Source organism: Manacus vitellinus, unplaced genomic scaffold (assembly GCF_001715985.3).
Source record: "Manacus vitellinus isolate BGI_N305 unplaced genomic scaffold, ASM171598v3 scaffold_1_pilon, whole genome shotgun sequence".
Lineage (NCBI taxonomy): Eukaryota > Metazoa > Chordata > Aves > Passeriformes > Pipridae > Manacus > Manacus vitellinus.
Genome location: NW_021939396.1, coordinates 10932380 through 10950525, shown reverse-complemented (window position 1 = coordinate 10950525; position 18146 = coordinate 10932380). Strand labels below are relative to the sequence as shown.

The following is an 18146-nucleotide window of genomic DNA, read 5'->3' as shown; positions in this document are numbered from 1 at the left end:
TGCATGGAGGGTGGTAGGACTTTATTCCAGCAATGTCTTGATTTCAACCTGTGAACGTTCACAGTCAGCACACACAGATACTACATGTAAAAGCTAACACTGGAAATCAGCTTTAGTAGTGAAAATGAATCTGTGGGTAAAGGGCCCTGTGCTGGGCAAAACCCAGAAGCACTGGTTTACAGAAAGGCAATGCGTGATGTCGTGACCCTCTTGGGTTTGCACAGGTCATCAGGAGAATTATTGATGTGGTCATTGCATTGCCAATGTCTGCATTTCCCACACAAGGATAAAGACAGAAACACTCTTTCAGAGTAGACTCTGGGCAGCAAACCCTCATTTGGCACATCTTTTAGGATCCTGCCCGTGTCACATTCTCAGGCCATCCCAGTTGTCCATCTGATGGGAAGAGGCAAGGAGCCCGCGTTTGGCTGTGGCAGCCTGTGCTTTCAAACCTCAGAAGCATACATGTTCCTCTTATCTAAAAAATGATCCAGATGATAGATATTTCCTTAGGGAGACAGATCTGGTAGCCTGGTAGCCTCCATGCCCCTGTCATCCAGTTAGGCATGCCAGTGGCAGAGTTAGCGTGCTGTGGCTCATGCCACTGCGGGAGGGTTTGCCATCTGTGAAAGCCACACAGTGATGATGAAGAGCATCTAACTTCGGGAACAGTGAGCCATGGTGTGGCCCAAGCTTTATTTTCCTACACCTCTATTCCTTGAAAGCAGCGACTCACTGAGCAAGAGCAAATGCCAGAAATAAGATTGACTCACTGGCCAGTGTGTTCCAGGGATACTTTAGGAGAGCTGGTTTTACTCTAGGACTCTCTGGATGCTCACAGGTGTCCTGTGAAGCCTTCTTTCAAAAAATTCCGTAGCTCTACTCTGGATCAGGCCTTCCTTGAGCCATGGGAATGGGAGGGGACCCTCCTGCCCCTGCCCATCAGCCTCCTGGTGACTACATGGTAGATATGGGTCCCTCCAGGCAGCCAATAGTGGATCCCTTTGGAATCCTCCTAGAAGAAGGATGTCACACAGACACCAGTGACATAAATGACTCTCACCGTGGACTCCTGAACTGTGCATTATTGCAGCCTGGGCAGAGCACAGGTCTAACAGCAACAACAGCAGCACTTGGCAATGTATGCTGTTCTCATCTTCAAAGCATTAGCTGGTGGGAATTAATCCTCATACCAGGCAGGCAAGTCTCATGACTGTCACTCCACAGAGAAGCAGAGCAAATGATGTGATGAAGGGTCAATCAGGTCACAGCTGCAATGAAATCACAGCAGTTCCTGCCTGCCCATCCTGTGACCATTAGACCTTATGTACTCATCAAGGAGGCAGCTGGCATGCAAGGAGGTGCAGGAACCAGCCTCTCCTCTGGAGGCAAGTCATGCATGGGGAGGTGCTGGGCCATGACTCACCTTTGGAAGCAGGTTCTAGTGCTGGGTGAGGTCAAAGAGTTGCTGGGTGCATCCTTTAATGACTCACTCTCACGGTCTGGCAGTACAAGGGCACCCAGTAAAGGATGCTGAAGGGCTGAGGGAAGCAGCTGCAGACCAGGTTGGGTTACCAGACTTTTTTCTGGTTGCTTTGAAAGCCTGAGCTTAAGATTTTAACCCTCTGGATGGGATTTTGGCTGCTGATGTTGGGGTAAGAAGGCCATTTGTGTTAGTCACTAGTGTGGACTTGAGCCAGAAGACTGTCCCCAAAGGTCATTTGGTTTTGCCAGCTGCTGCTGTACCTTGGATGAGTTACTTGATCTCAGCAGGGAGAAGCTCTCTCCACACTGAAATGGGAGCCGTGCAGATCAGCAGCTTCTTGGGAATCGGAGGGAGAGGAATATAGTTTCCTGGGCAAATACCTGCAAGTGGGTTTGTTGTAAAAATAAAAAATACTTAGGAAAAGTAAAATGATGCCCTTGGATTTACCTCAGTTCACAGAAACACACCCCTAAATGTGAGGTGATTTGCTTAGGACAGATAATAGAGATGAGAAAGCCACAACAGTACTGGCAGTTCCCTGTGCACAAAAGACAAACAGCGGGATGTTGTCTGCGAGCCAACTTCCACATACGTTGCACGCAATGGGACAGCCCATCCTCCCTCCTCCTCGTGCCATAGGTAGATCTAAGGAAGGCAGGAGGCTGGCAGCAAATTAATGTCAGCAAACCAATTGAGAAGAGGAGCAGCCCAAGGGAGTTGTATCTTGTCAAATTGGGAATAATTTCTTGCTTCTAGTAAATAAACTGTGCACAGTGTAGCTGACAACAGGGTTGGGGATATGATTTCATAGAAAATATATATTTTCCGTGTCAAAGGGTGTCTCTGCCTCCTGCCCACTGCATTAAGCCCAGGAATTTGTAGTCAGGAGTTAGTGCTGGACATTCAGTTCCACAACGGAGAAGAGCTGGAGTACAGAGCTACAGTGGGCATGAGGCCAGTGGCGCCTGAACCGGTTGTGGCAACAGTCCTGCAGGATGCAGGTTTCTCTGTGGGACAGCAATAAACCAAGCCAAGAGCTGGATCAGTGTCAGGGCCTCCCCGAGGTCCACAGCCATGTGTTGCTGCACCGCCAGTGCTGGGGAAAGCAGAAGGCACTGAATGCCACTAAGCACTGAGGGTATCACACCTGTGAAGATCAAGTCAGCAGTGGGGTTGCCTTGGCCTGGCTTTGTACTGCAGGTTATGGCTGACCTCCTAGAATAATCAGTGAGCTCCTGTAATTATCCCGGGACATCGTGTAGTGGCCATGTCTTTCATCTCTTCCATTCTCCTTGTGGCACATCACGGCTGTGGCTCTTAGAATAAGTCTGAAGTTTGTTCTTGGTGCTGCAGTGTTATCTGTGGCTTTTGTGGCCCCTGTGTAACAAGCATCACTACCTGGTTGCCTGCAGTCTCAGGGGACCTAGTTTGGTGACCCAAATTCTCCATTTTTTCCCCCACTTCTCTTGTTCTCTGGATGCCTGTTGCAGGGAGATGGTTAATGCCAGGCACTCCCTTTTGCAGCCTTGTTGCATCTTCATTTTCCCATCTCCGAAGGTGATTTGGAGCCTTCAGCGGTAGAAGGCTCATGCAGTCCAAGGGCAAGCCTGCTGAAAGGACAGATGTCCCTGGAAGAGAAGGTAGGAACACAGATGGAGGGAATGGAGTGTGAATTTCTGCCCTTCTGTCCCTTCAGCAGCCTGCAGAAAGCAGCTGTTTCCACAATGTGAAAAGCCATCCCTGGGCAGGGCAGTTTCCAAAGGTGAGAGGTGGCCCCAGGCACGGTCTGGGAAGGTTCCAGAGGGTTACAGCCCTGCCCATCAGGCATGCTGCCCGCTCCAGGCCTCCATTCAACATGATGAGGGAGAAAATCTGAAGGCAACTCCTTGCTGTTTAACCACATATCACATCTACCCTCGCTCATGGGCTCTGAAAGGAGCTGTTTTTCTCACTGTGCAAATGCACATTTCATGGTCATGCTATGGGACACGCTGCGGGGGAAGGAGCCTGATAAGTTGTTCCTGGCTAGATTTGAAGGTGCCCCTTAGCTGACCATTACAAGTTTCTAACCCAGAACTACCTGTTTTACAGAAAGCTTGTTTTTCCGTATGTAAGAAAGCCCTCTCCTGGACCAGCAGCTGCTTTCCATGAAAGCCAGAGATTCAACTGCTCAGTCTCAATGAAGAGCCCACAGGAGTTTCTCAGGATGCTCACCTCTGTGTCTGCAGTCTGCCAGTCCATCCTGGGTCACTCTACAGTTTTCTTACCCCAACACCACCCTGGCAGCATCAGTGGGACACACTGAGCATCCCTGTCTGACAGGGGGAATTGTCCAGATCTTGTAGGTGGCCAGTGCTCAGCGCAGTGATGGGAGCTTGTTGCAAAGGGCAGCAGGGTGATCTGCTGTGTGAAACCTCCTGTGGAGAGAGGAGCATGGTTATTAGAGAGTTCCGATCCTCCGCCCTGTTGGTAGGATACACAACTTTTCCTAAACACAGCCTGTCCAGCTGCATTCCTGAAGCATACATTCCTTGCCAGCGTAGCTCACCCAGAGTGTGGCCAGGAATAGCGCTGCAGCTTCGTGTGGGACCTCTCTCAAATACATCCTTAATTGAATAGGTCCACTTGGCCCATGTGTTTGAACTCAGACTAGGAGAGAAGTATTGTAACTATTGGTCTTTTTGCCATTTTCTACCCAATACCATCCATTCTTTATCCCTCGCACCTGTGACTTAAAAGCACCACCACTCTTTCAGCTTTGTTTTCTGTATCACTGCCCTCTATTGGGCTGCCCACTGGGTCAGCATGGGTGCCAGTGAGCAGGGACACTAGTGGAGCCACCTTCTTGAGTTAATATAGTTAAGGCTTGTTGTCATGCAGCCGGAGATACTAATTTGTCTCTTAAAACACATAGCTGAGATTCAGCTGGATATTCGTAGCCACAAAGAATGCTTTGCTGGAAAGATGGTTACTGGCTTTCTGATTTTTATCATAAACCTTGTGATAGCTGGCTTTCTTTTGACAGCACAAATATCTGGAGCATAGTTTTGGGGTGAGAAGCTCAGCTTTCAGTTTAAATCCAGAGTGCACCTTTGGAGCCCTGACAGTTGCAGAGAAGCTACAAAGTGACTTCCAAGCATGCTTCTGTGACTCAGAAAATGCAAATTACCATGTGTTTTGGTTAAGAAGACAATCAAGAAGGAATATTATATTTTTTAAGGTTATGTACTGGTCCTTGAGTACTTGGCACTGCCAATTTCAGGGAATGATGCCAGTGTACCAGGCCTTTTTGTTACAGAGAAGCTTATGCATAATTTTGAGAAACAGGACTGCAGGGATTTATGTGTCCTGGAAAAGGTGAGAAACTCTTCCCTTCCCTCCTAGGGAGGTCTTAGAAGGGCACAGCTGCTCAGTGGGCCACCTCTCATGCCCAGGGCCTTTTAGAGGAGCAGATAGGAGGCATCATACCAGGTTGGCTCCTTTCCCTTGTTCTGCCTATCACTGCCCACAGGCAACCTTAATGCCAGCATGTGGGGTGAAGTCACAGCCCCACAAATGAAGTTTGAAGGATTTGGAGTGTTACAGAGTGTTAGGCCATTTCCCATGAAGAGCAGTGGAGCTATTAGACAGTTCCCATGGACACAGCCTTGAGCTGTGTGGCTAAGTGCAGGTGCTGCATTCCTGGATGTTGTTGTAAGAATATGTTTGTGTTGTGTATGAGAAAGTAGAGGTGGGAGAACTGAATAAAAAAGCTGCCTGCTGCGTTGAGCAGGCAGACATCTCTTTGTCTCACCATCCTCGTGTGTGTCGTCTGTCCTTCTTCCCCCCTTCAAGCCGAGGCCCTTCGACGGATACCCAACGACACCAGCAGTCTTAATCTGAATACATACAAGTAAGGTATTTTTATAATCCTTTTCTTTTTCTATCAACAGTTGCATGGAAACTGAACTTTGTCATATCAGTCCTGCTGCTGAAGGCCACTGCGTATCTGAGTTTTCCCTTCAAGTAGATATTAGAGACATAACTTAGGGGCTTTGGCTTCATCTCTCTCCGGCTTGGTATTGCTCCAGTAGAGGCAAACACTTTGTGGCTCAGTCATAACAGTTTTTAATCCACTTTTTTGTGCTTGCCTGTGCTGTGTGCAGACTTAACCACAGTGGTCAATTCTCGCTTTCAACTTCCCCCTTGGTGCCTTGTGTTGTTTACATGGTGTGTAGTGTTCTGCAGTCATCAGATAAACAGAAATAAAAATCAGTGTTGGTTTGCTTTATAAGAGTAACCCCTGGAGTCAACAGCCATTCACTGCTTGTAACCTTTAAATCTCACACCAAGAAGTGACTTTACAGAAGAAATAAATAGAATATTGACTTAGGGTTCCCATGTGTTTTCACATGAAAGCATTAAAAATCTAAACGCAGCATGAGAATGAAGCAATAAAGCATCTGGACTTTCTTGGCCAGGCATGGAGTAGAGTGTGCCTGATTTTTCCAGGAAGAAAGTGAATTTGCAGAGAAAGTGCCAAGGAGTCACAGCAGTATCACTACTATTACAAGCAGGGATTTTTCAGCACATGCTGTGCTATAAATGATGATGGGTGGCTACTGCATTTTTGGGATCTCTTAGTCTTTCTGCAAGCAATGGGAACCCAGCTTCTAAAATATCCTGGAAAAGGGGAGGCAGCCTGGAAATAGCCCAAGAGAGATACTCTCCAAGGTGTTTTTCATCAGTCCAGAGTTGGTAGCTGCAAGGAGAGGGCACAACACTGGTACCTGCAACAGGAGGAATGAATTCAGAGTAAGTCTATATTTCTTTGGCCGCAGCTACATCTTTTCCAAGATTTAGCTGGGAAAGAGGCAGTCTTCTCCTTGTAAAATAGAAGGAAGATCTAAGTAGTACCAGATCTATCTTTATAAATACATATCTAGCATCTTGATTTTTAAATTTTAAAATGTAGTTAAAACTTCAGGAAATAACTGCTGCTTTGAGGGTCTTCCCATTCAGAAGACAAGTCCTGTCTCTTACTCACTGCAATTACACAGCCTAGTGCTGAGTTGCTCATCTCAACACTTGGCTGATGGACAGAAGCATTTTTTAGAGAGTATCACAGGGTCCTTTCCCAAAGCCTGAGGAACAAGCCATGACAATACCTAAGAGTCAGAAAAAGACCCCTTTATACTTTGACAGGAGTTTGGGTGGTTGAGGTTGAGGCAAAAAGTAATTAATCCCAGACATAATAAAATTGGCATATGGTACTGCAGGACCCTGAATAACTCAGCAAACTCAGCGGAGTCATAATTCAGAAGAAGTCCAAGCAGGCCACCTGCGTGGCTGCAACATCGATTTTAGGGGTTTTTTTGGCAAGAGCTGGTGTGCATGAAGAGCCTCTGAGCTCTGCAGAAGCAGTTAGGTGCTCTACCCAGCCACTGTAAATCAATCCTAAAGGGAAAAAAAAAAAGTTACCTGTCATCCTTCCTTGGCTCACAGTAAGATATGTGAGCTGCCACATTACAGCTAAAGGCCAGTTCAGGAGAAAATTTTGTCCCACTGATCCAAAATGCATCACCTGTCCCAGGAGAGAACTTTTCTTCTGTTTTTTTTTTGGTAGCCAAGATGCACACTTGCCTGGGTTTAACAAGTCCCTGGGCACGAGGAGAGCTGCAGGAACACCGTGGCTCCTTGCTCCTCGCGTGCACCAGCTGTGGGGCGATGCAATCGGCCTCCCACAGGGTACACAAGGTCAGGTTACCTCGGTTCCACTGGAGTCAGAAGTGGGCTCTGGGACAGTTACCCTGACTCAGCTCACAGGCAGGAAATTGTTAAATTACAGTAATTGACTGCAAGAACAAGTTTATCAGCTGAGTCTGTTCCAGCCTATTCTTCAGGTTGCAGGTCCCTGGGAGCAGGATTTACTTTTTTTCTCAGAGCTGTATTCTCTAGTGTGGTTTCCCACCCATATTGCATCAAAAAAAGGTGAGTGCTTCTAAGTTTGTACTTAATTTTAAGGTTCTTCTGCTCTAACTCACCAGGTGTTTGCCCAGGCTAGGTGGGACACAGTAACTGTATTCATCTAATAGTGCAAAACAGTCTTCTGCTGCCAGAACAGCTAATTTGGCATCTGCATCTGCTGTTGGCGACTTTCCCACTGATAATAGTGCAGGAGGTTCTGTTCTTAAATTTGCAGTTTGTGTCCCTAAGGAATATTCTTGCTTGAAACTCTTTGGTGGTTCCAATGAGGCTTTTTGCTGATGGCTGTAGTACCTTTCTTCCAGCTCTGCTGTCTGGAGGCAGAGCTGCTGGTAAAGAGAAAAGATTTCCCAGCAAATACTGTGCATTAGAGGGTGTTGAGCACTGTGCAGTGTATGCTGACTTTTAAAGTGTGACCACTGTAAGTACACCAGCTGGAGCACAGGGAAGGAAAACACTTCTAGATCCAAGTTTAGTGATCAGATATTCCATTAAACAGGAAACTCGTGTAAGCACTTAACAGCATTCATCTTTTGGTTGAACATCCAACATTCAACATGCAGCAAAATTAATTTCAGGTAATACAATAGAGGTTAACTTAATGGAGAAAAAGCCTGGAAAGCTTTTCTGGAAGGGGATGTGTTGTGTATATCTATATATCAATATCCATTATGGGAAGGACATTAGCTCTGGTGTGGGAGGGTAATGACAGACACATGGGCCCTAACGGAGGTCTCATCATGTGTCTGTGGAAAATACGAATCATCCGAGGCAGCATGCGTAGCGTAGGAGAATTAGGAAATCTTGAAGAGGTGACAGCTGATTAAACAGCTGAAGTTTTAGATCTGTGAGCTATTTGAAACGCAGAGATACATCATAAGACAGCTACCTTAAACTGCCTGAATCCATTTTTTTCCCCTGTTCCCAGGCAGTGCTGTTTACCTTGTACAAAGCTGTTACTGTTCAGCCTGTGCAGAAACGGCCTTTGTCATCATATTGGAGTCTGACTCCTCCAGCTAAATTAGATCATTGTAGCAGTGTAGACAATATACAACTGTGCAAGCCAGAATGCAAATTTATTACTTTTCCTATACAACTAATTTCACGATATCTTTGGGACAAGCCTGCTGTTTTTTGAATAGAACATTTAAGCTGAAGGAAGAAAGGGGAGGTAAATTTAACTTAAAATCTTTGGACACAAGATCAACCCCAAAGTGTTCATGTAATCAGAGTCAGAAACCACCTTATCTTCTGGTGTGGTTTCACTGTAGCTGAAGTTTTAAAAAATGGCTGATACCATAAGAACAGTTTATCCCTTTTCACCCTTCCCCAGTGCTGGGATTTTGCAAGATTACAGTCAAATGTATTTCTCAAGAAAAGTCAGCTGGGGATACCACTCAACTCCCTTATCTTGATGGACCTTCAAAGCCATTCCCCATCCCATACCCAGTCTTATCTGGATATAAACAGATATGCTCAGTGCATCTCTGGGCCATCTTCCCTGCATGGTCACATTCTATGATCATCAGATGTTTCAGCATTAGTTGGTGTGAAAGCAAAATGTCTGAAAGATTGTAGGCTGTAAAGAAGGGACAAAATGCAAAGCACAGATGGATGCTATTCCCAGAGTGGAAAGGAATGCACTGGGGGGGTAATTCGTACTCCATGTTGATCCTTCTTTACTGGGGTGTATGGGGTCTGGATGGATCTTCCTGAGGGAGCCTTGGGTAAAGACTCGAGGATTTAGAGGATGTCAGCTGTGCCATGAATTTGCCATCACACACTGTTAGAAAATTCACAGTCTCTCCAGAAAGAGGAATCCATTTTCTCTCCCTCTGGGGGCTGATATATGGAGAGCAGAGCATTACTGCTCTGATCTGACTGGCTAAGCTGACATAATAGGCTTCAAATCAATAAGTCCGAGGCAGACAGTAATTGCAGTAACATGGACATAGTGGTGAAAGCACAGATCGCCACAGGTAACTCCAACTGTGAAGAAGGGCATTGTCTCTTGTTGTGCTCCTCACCACATAGGACTCCATTTTATAATTTAAAACTATAGCTTGATTGGCACCACAGATCAGGACCAACAGATGAAATGAAACCTGATAGCCCCTCCCTGAAATTTAAAATAGTATTCCAAAAATATCCCCCTGTTCCCCAGGCATGGATAGCACAAAGGGCAGAAGAGGACATCGCCTCCCAAATTCTCTCTTTCCCCCAGCTGTAGCCCATGCATTGTCAATACAGCTCGGCAGGCAAAATGTCTGGCTGCAATGTTTCCAGCAGGAAAAGGTTAAATTCAAGTGTATGACGTTTTTTCATGAAATGTGTGATTTCCAGGCAAACTCTTGTGTTTAGAAACACCAAGGGTTTGCTACTTATGGTGATGTTACCTCACTGTGCCCCAGGAGATGGGATTTTTGTTTCTCTGCTTTTTTATCCTTTTCTATTGGATGACCTTCTGAGCCACTGAAAGCCATCTGTGGTGCACCAGCATCAGTGACTCATAACATTTTCCTTCTCTGGAAGGACAACTTCAGTGCTTCCTGGGGGTTTTGGTCTTTACTAGTGAAATGGCTCACACAGTTGGCAGCATAAAATGTGTTAACAACAGGTTCCACGATGTTTAACAGGGATACAAAAAGGTAGCATTAGAATTATGCCTCTTCACATGTAAACCTAATTTTCTGACCAACCACATGTGTGGTTTTAATTTACTTTATCCTGTACAGGCTATCAGCAGCAGTCAGTCTGTATGTTTTTTCCCCTAGAAGAAACCACACAGAGGTGACACAGGATCAGGGCTGGGACAAACTAACCTGATGTAAAGGACATTCAAAACAACAAAAAAAATGAACCTGCACATAAGTGGTGTAACCAATTCCTGCAAATAAACAGTGTCAGTCAGACCATTGTTCTGGTTTGCTGGACTAACAGAGGAGGCTAAAAACTCAAGCTGGCAGATACCATATTTTTGGCCCCAAATGTAGTTCTTGGACTAAAATCCAAGAGTAAAGTATAGCTCTGAAGGCAGGAGCTTATCCAGTAACTAGTTGATTCACTCTTCTGGGAAGATGTCACTTTTACCAGTGAACCAGAAGGACACCTTTTCTCAGAAAGCACTGCTGAGAACTTCAGAAGCATTATCTTATGAACAGTGTTCATCTCCCTGACATGTTGGACAAAAATACTCTGTCCAGAATAATAAAGTAATTGTCTGTAATTTAGCATATTAAGCAATCTGGGCCCAAAAGCTATCAGACAGTTCCTGGGAGGACTTAGCCCCTAGTATAGACAAATATGGCGTCTGTTTTTAGTGGTGTAGGTAGTACTAGAACTGCTCCCTCTTGAGGAATATACAACATTATCCCAAGCACAGAATCAGCATAGATCCACCAAGACCGCTATTTGGAATGCAGAAGAATCCTGCTGGTCCTCCATTACATGTTCCAGCCAATGTTCTTCTCCTCCCAGATAAAATGCCCTGCTGATCTAATGGTAGAATTTGGCTCTCAAAGCTAGAAAACTCCAACTGTAGCCAAAGTAATATCCTAAAATAGTAATAAAAATGAGAAACCAGGAATGTTTTCCTCTTTCAAAAGCTTCAGCAGGAAGCTAGCAGCGAGAAACCACTAAAGTGGCTCTCTCCCAGCTACCTCTCCCGATCTGATCGTTGCCTGAAATGCTCAAAAGATCCTCATCCTAAGGTCCAAAGGCACCTTTCATGCCTGTGTCTCTGGTATGACTGGAAACCATCTTAAATTAATGGAGCTCAGGATTTGGTCTTTCTGTATGAATCAGTTTTAGGGAAGCTGACAGCTACAAATCCCTGTGTTTTTGTTCTGATGAAAACAGCTCAAAGATCTAAATTTAACAGTTGATTTCACAATGCTCATTTTTGACTGTAAGTAAAATCACTCTGGAAAAATAGCTTATAATAGGAAGAGATATATTCTCTGGATGCTGGAAAAGCAAACCTAAGAAAGCAAACAGGACAAATTTATCCTCATTCACAACTCTGATTGCTTTCTACTCTCTGCTTGGGATCTTTGGATAAATACTGTGAATAAAAATGATGCTAGTTACAGAATAGATTCATAACTCCTGACCCCATTTCAGAGGAAGATATAGCACATATCTGTGGTGTTCGGGTCACGGGAAACAACGCCTGCAGATTGAATCTGTGTTGTGAATGTTTTTTTCACATGAAGAAAACATACAGAGTATTTCCCAAGATGAAAAAGACTCTTCTTCATGCACGCAGTCATTCTGATGAATTTCTCCTTGTAGACAAATTATCCCTATCACTTACCCTACGGTCACTTCACTACACTTTAACAATGTAAAGAGACCACAGAGTGGATGTAAGTATAATTTATAGTTGAGGAATGGCATAAATCACCTGCACATTATGAGGAAATTTATTGTAAATGAGACTAGGGCCTCTACAGTGAAAATCTGCTCCGAAGAGTGACAAATAGCATCTTCTACTCAGCACTTTGCATTTGAAACTGCTTTCAAATAAGCCAGGATGGATTCCAGAGGATAACCTGCATCCTACTCCTCCCTGTGCCTTGTCAGCAGTTCACCAGGTTCTAGATGTGTAAATTCATAGAAGAGAGGAAGATGTGCATGTGCCCTTGGAAACACGATTTTATTGGGAACATCCTGAACCTCAGATGCCAGTGGCATTCATCAGTCCAGCACTTAGGAAAAAAGTCACTGTACTTATAAACTGAACTCAGTAGAGACCAGCTACTGTGGGAAATTACACAAAGGCTTTTATAATACAGTGTGCCATGTCACAGCCCACCCCTAAACCAGGAGGCATGGAAAGCAGACCCATTATGGCTCAAGACCTGCCTTTGGCCATGTCCTACTGATCCAGAGGGTGACAAGTGTCCCTCTGCCTGTGTAGGTGCACATCTGCATGGACACCTCTGAGGAACCAGTTGGGAAATGGGTGCCAAGGGCACAGCTATGGCCCAGGCTGCCATCCTGGGATGAGTCCTGGGCCAAGTCCTAGGCCTCTGCTGTCCTAGATTTTCCAGTGTGTCTCCCAGGCTGATAGGATGTTCGAGCATGCAGGGGCAGCCGAATCATCCTCGTCTTGTGGTGGTTGTCCCAAAACCATCTGCCCAGTCCAGTGGGGAGTGACACCTGCTGTCCATCACCTCTGTGAGCACCTTCTCTCCTGGAGAAGCTCCTCCTGCTTTGCCTGGGAGAGCTGCTGGAAGGAGGTTGGCACTGGAACACCTGCTGTGACGTGGCAGGGAGCTGGGTGCGGCCAGACAAGCCACAGTCATGGCAGGAGAATGTGAGATGCCTCCCTGGGCTTTGAGGTTGCCTGTGGGCAGGCTTGGTGCTGTGCTGCTGCACAGTTGCACAATGCCACAGATTGCTCTGCCTGCACGTGACAGGTGAGCAGGCTCTGTGTCATGTGGCTGCTCCTCAGACATCGGTGCGGCCCGTCCGGAGGAGCGATGGGCTGGTGTCAAGCATGATGCCTGGATGGATGGACCATGAGACCTACCTGGGTTTCCAGATCTCCTCTCTCACTGCAACCAGCTCCCTGGAAGAGGCAGGGCTTGATAAGCTTCTCTAGAAGGTGGTGAAGGGGACTGATGCTTGCCCAGTGGTCAGATCTGCAGTCCACCAGCAGTCCCACTCATTGTTTCTGTGCTCCATCCTGCCCCTTCACATCCCACTTCTGTTTTCTGTCCTCAAGAACATGTGCAGCAATAAAAATAACTCTTTTTACAGTGCTCCTTGACCTGAACTATGCCATTCCATTGGACCTTTGGTTCAGAACAGACTGCAGCTTCTCTAGTCTGCCTTGTGGCTGCCTTGAATGTCAACCTACTTATCCTGGCTCAGCTCAAACCTGGCTTTGCTCTTTGGGTTTGACTCTGCCTTGCCCTGCTCATGCTTGCCTAAGAGGAGAAGGTCTTTCTCTGTTGGGCCTTGTGTCTTTCCTTGGGGGACAAATTCTTCCCACTCTGAAGGACATGGTGTCTGCCTTGAAGAACCCAGAGGCTCAGGTTCCAGCCATCAGCAACCCAAGGCTGTCATGGATTGTGGATTTATAGGCCCTGGAAGTCTGGAAACACTTGACAGTGGAGCTGTTGTTTTGGGTGTTTCTCAGCCCATGTTGCCTACTCCTGATGCTAGAACTATAGTTTGATTCCTCTGAGCAGTCTGAGGTGAGGCTGTTAATGAAAAATTTAAAATATAATACAGCATGAGAGTATGAGAACTGTTTTTGATGACAAAGGCCAGCTCATCAGCAGAGTTAATCAGTTCAGCATCAGTTTAGCATCAGGAGGTTGATTTGCACCACACAAAGGATTTGGCCTCAGTGCCTGGTCCATATTATTTTACAGCAGATAATGAATGCAGCATGTCATGCTTGCTTTTCCTACCCTTCTCTGAAGCTGAAATGTTACTGACCTGAAAATATTTTCCCACTATTAAACTTTCAGTCAGGACATAAGTCCTTTTAAAGATGTTGAACACCACATGATGCCTTCTCCTTGTGTGGGAACAGCTCTGCTGTACCAAGGGGAGGTGTGATCTTGACTTACGGGATAGAGATTCCTTGTGGCACTGACTCATACGCTGTGCATTTGTGCTCATTTTCACATCTTCCTCCTGATCCTCTTTTAGGCTGCATTTCCATTACTCCTCCACCCTGGGGGAGGAATCCTCAGCCAACACAGCTCTAACCCGGAAACCACAGGGGATGAAAAGACCTTTCATAGCGATAATGATGCCATGTTCCTCTCCTCTGCAGCTGCATTTTGAAAACAAAAGATCCGGAGGCAAAGTCACCACCCACAAGCAGAATTTGCAGCTCTGCAGCCATCGGGGACTGGTGCAAATGCGCCTGATGCAGATGCCAGAGAACATACTTCCCATTGACACCAGGGAACAACAAGAACTGAAACTATAACCTAATCTAGGGTGAGAACAATGTCTACTTTTGCATATTTAGCAAGGACAGGCTTAGGCCATGAGCTGAGAATTAGCTTTGCCCACACCCTAAAATCTTCACATATATATAATCAGCTGTTTAAGTAAAGACTATGTAGTGTCTCCAAAATAAGGTGGTGGATGCACTTCTATTTTGTTGCCCCTCAGCAGATACCCATACCTGTGCACATTCTAGTTCCAGTGACCATGAAAGGGTTCCCCTGAAACAGATAGGAAGACACTTGGAAGTACCTCCAGTAGTTTGGGGAGTCTGTTGTTCAATGCAAAGTGTAGAAGAACAGGTTGAAGACCATGCACTGATGACCTCTTTTTACTGCAGCCTATTGTTAGGCCAGGTTTAGCTGTGTGCTCTGGGCTGAAGTTCTCCTTGGGACTTGCTTTTTCAGTATGGATAGCACTTTTGAATTGGCAAAAGGTAGGTGATTGACATAGGACAGAAGGCCTGATTTCATCAAGACTTTGGCATGCCACTTGCTGGAAAATCTATTCCAATAAGTGCCATCCAGAGTTATTAAATGCGGCACTGAAAGGTGAATAAAGTCACTGCCAAGGAACTGCCACTCTTGACTCGTTTGCTCTCTGGTCGTACAGGCAGCCCTGAGGTTAGTCATCAATGGGAAAAGGTCAGTGGGACTAGGGAGGGTCTGGCTACATCTTTTGAAAGCCCTGGGCACGTGGCAGCAATGTAATCCCGTAAGCTTAGTACGTAAAAATACAGCTCTACCTTCTCTTGGACAGGCTCAAGAACATGAATTGGAGGTAAGCTGTGACCTAAAGCTGGATAGTATTTCAGTGCACATTATGTGCCAGTGCCCACATGAGGGCTAAGATGATGGAGAACTAAGATCATTGTCCACGTGAGACACAGATGTCTATGGGAAGTCTCCCTGAGCTTCGCCAGAAACTGTTTCAAACCTTGTACTAATTGTTTTCTTCTTGACCTGCTATGAGTTCAACCCCATAGCTGCCGGGGCTTGATAATCTTCTCTGGATCACAGTGCTCTGCTTGGATTTCTGTCACCGCCTCTGTGTGACCTGTCCTCTGCTGGGCAGAAACTTACAGGGTCACATGAGGTGCCTCTGCTGAGCTGGAAACATGGGAATGTGTTATTTCTTCTGAGTTAGGTGGGCCCCTAAAATAAGAACCTAATTTCAAATAGCATTTGACACAGCAGAATGTATTTGTTTTTTCCAGCATACAAGGTAGAGAGCTATTTTTTATCCAGCATGGAAAGGAAACAGGAGAACTGAGACAGCAACACCCACACATATGAAGGTATTTAAGCACTCACTGGGATCTGTGCATCGTGGCCAAGCTGCTTGTTGATAGTCAGGCACAGTCTGGGACAGCAGGTGCCTAAATCCTGTATTTCCAAAGTCCTAAGGTACAGCCTTTATCGCAGGGTTGGGTTTCTCCACAGCTCCTTGCAGGACCAATTATAGGAAAGGGCTGATGCCCTTTGGTATATATTGGTCCTGATGTGCTGGTTCATCTGTTTATTTTCCATGGTGCCCCATCCCTGCAGATGCTTTTCCACCCCATGTCGTGCAGGTGCCTCAGCAGAGGTTGCTCTCAGAACCCAGCTCCACTCGTCCCTCATGGATGCCACAGAGGAACCACCTGTTACTCTAAATCTGGCAGCATTTCCTCATCAGCCCCGCATCCCCGTTTCAACTTCTGTAACTACATCTGTGTGACCTGTTTTCCTCTGCTGTGTAGCAACTTGGGCAGTCACATGGGGATATATGGGGTCACTCGCACTCCCTTGACCCTGTAAATGTAGAAGGGTTAGTTTATTTCCAGAAAGTATGGTTTACATATGGTTTTCTTTTCATTATTTTAGATGTCAACTAGAAGGGCTCTGCTTGTTCCCTTCAGCAACAGCAAGTAAATACCTGACCTATTTAGAAAAACTTAACACTAGAGACCTGAAGAAATCTCTGGATGCAAGATGCATGCTGAACTGTGTGTGACCCTCTCTGGAGAAACATTAGCTTAATATATTAGTAAATGTTTTTTAGTGAAGATAAAAGAATATTAGAGAAAATATACAAGGCTTGAGGTCCAAGTTCCCTGTGCAGTCCATTTCCCATTGAAATCAAATGGCCAAAATGAAGAGGTCAGCAGAAGTTTGCTTGAATTCTGATTGAGGAAAACAAGGAAAGCTCTTTGCTCACTCCAGGCAGTGCTATTATGAAGAGGATCTCATCATAAAGACCAAGGCCAGAATTTTCAAAGGCAGTTAATTGGTTTGCTAGCCTCTGCTGAGTGGAGCCGCTTTTGGGAACTTGTGAGAAACAGTGGAGCACCAAGGAACCCCATTCTAGTCCTGGGAGACTTAACCAATGCCACAAGGCTCTTTGAAGCATTTGACCCATCTACTTTCAGAACAAGGTCCAGGCCAAAAATTAGGGAATTCTGACTTGCATAAGTGCAGATGAATGTCCTGGGTTGCCAGCTTGGGCATCTTCATGCCATGTCCCCTTTTGTACCGAGACAGACATGCAGAGGCCAAAGAACGGAGATGTCTCATGTTAACTTTAAGATTTCAGAATAAGCTGAGCTTACCAAGACAGGTGGTAAGTGCAGGGACCCAAAGAGTCATGCTTGGAAGATAAGATTGAAGGACTCCCGCAGTTCACAAATGCTACTTGGGAACCGGATAGTCAAGTACTGCCAGTTCCTAGGATCAGCTTAAAGTTAATAAGAGTGATGGCAGGTGCCCAAACATCCTTGCAATCCTACATTTGCAGAGATATTTTCATCACAGAGCAGACAAAATAAAATGGTTTTTAAAAACAACACACCCGCAGGTCTCTGTCCTTGCCACTGGGTATATGAAACTTAAACTAAGAATAAAAAAATCCTAACAAAAAAAGGGAATAGATTCATATAAATAATGTAATTGGAGAAGCTTGAAAGTAGCAAGAATGTGTGAGACTGATGCATTTTTATCCTTTTAAAATAAAACAGATGCTGAGGGGACATTGTAAGAAGACGTCTCAGAAAGACTGGTGTAAAAACATTGAAAGAACTGAAAAACTTGATTTTTCCAGGAGAACAAGAAAGGACCTGGTCCTACAGACCTTGGATGTAGAAATGAATGTAATGTATGTATGTAATTGCATATACATTACGTTATGTAAATGCCATGAGTGCATGGAGTGCTCCATATATTATTACTCTGAATTTGGAAAAAAAGTTTCAGATGACCTCAAAGGAATGATTTTCAAATCTTCAAGCTTACTTGGGAGATTGCCTCCAAGCAGAATAGCCTTTGCTTAAGTGAAAGCATCACTAGTCCATGGGCACAATCCACCTGCAAACCACGTTAGTGTTTGTGTCCTTTTCATAAGGCCCTGTTTTCCCTGTGAGTCTATATAACTCCATAGTCAATCCATCCTTAGTTTCTATGGAAAGCAGTGTAAATCCCCCACACTTTAGGAAAAGGAAGTGGGGGCTAACTTCAGCCTTTTTGTCTTTTTTTTGGGGGGTAGGGATAGCCTCAGTCAAAATCTGTCCCATATTCATTTTATAAATCTTTGCACCTATCCAGATGATTACTAGTTCATTTAAGATCATAATTATGTTAATTTAAGAACACTGTTTCTATAGGTGCGGTTACTTCCTGAAGTGCAAGTAGCTGCAGTGGGACTGTAAAAAAACAATCTTTGGCAATTCACAAAAGGCAGTGTTTTT

At 45.3% G+C, this 18146-nt stretch overlaps 2 long non-coding RNA genes across 2 annotated transcripts; both read right to left on the bottom strand.

Annotated features, from left to right (window-relative positions):
- On the bottom strand, positions 1 to 1596 carry LOC108640229. Its single transcript, XR_001921012.2, has 2 exons — positions 1427 to 1596; positions 1 to 1015 (listed from the first exon to the last, which is right to left on the bottom strand). It is a non-coding gene; the product is annotated as an uncharacterized LOC108640229 (long non-coding RNA).
- Positions 1597 to 2771: 1175 nt separating this feature from the next.
- On the bottom strand, positions 2772 to 15852 carry LOC108640228. The gene is made up of 3 exons (XR_001921011.1): positions 15739 to 15852; positions 3701 to 3903; positions 2772 to 3114 (listed from the first exon to the last, which is right to left on the bottom strand). It is a non-coding gene; the product is annotated as an uncharacterized LOC108640228 (long non-coding RNA).
- Between the last annotated feature and the right edge of the window lie 2294 nt (positions 15853 to 18146).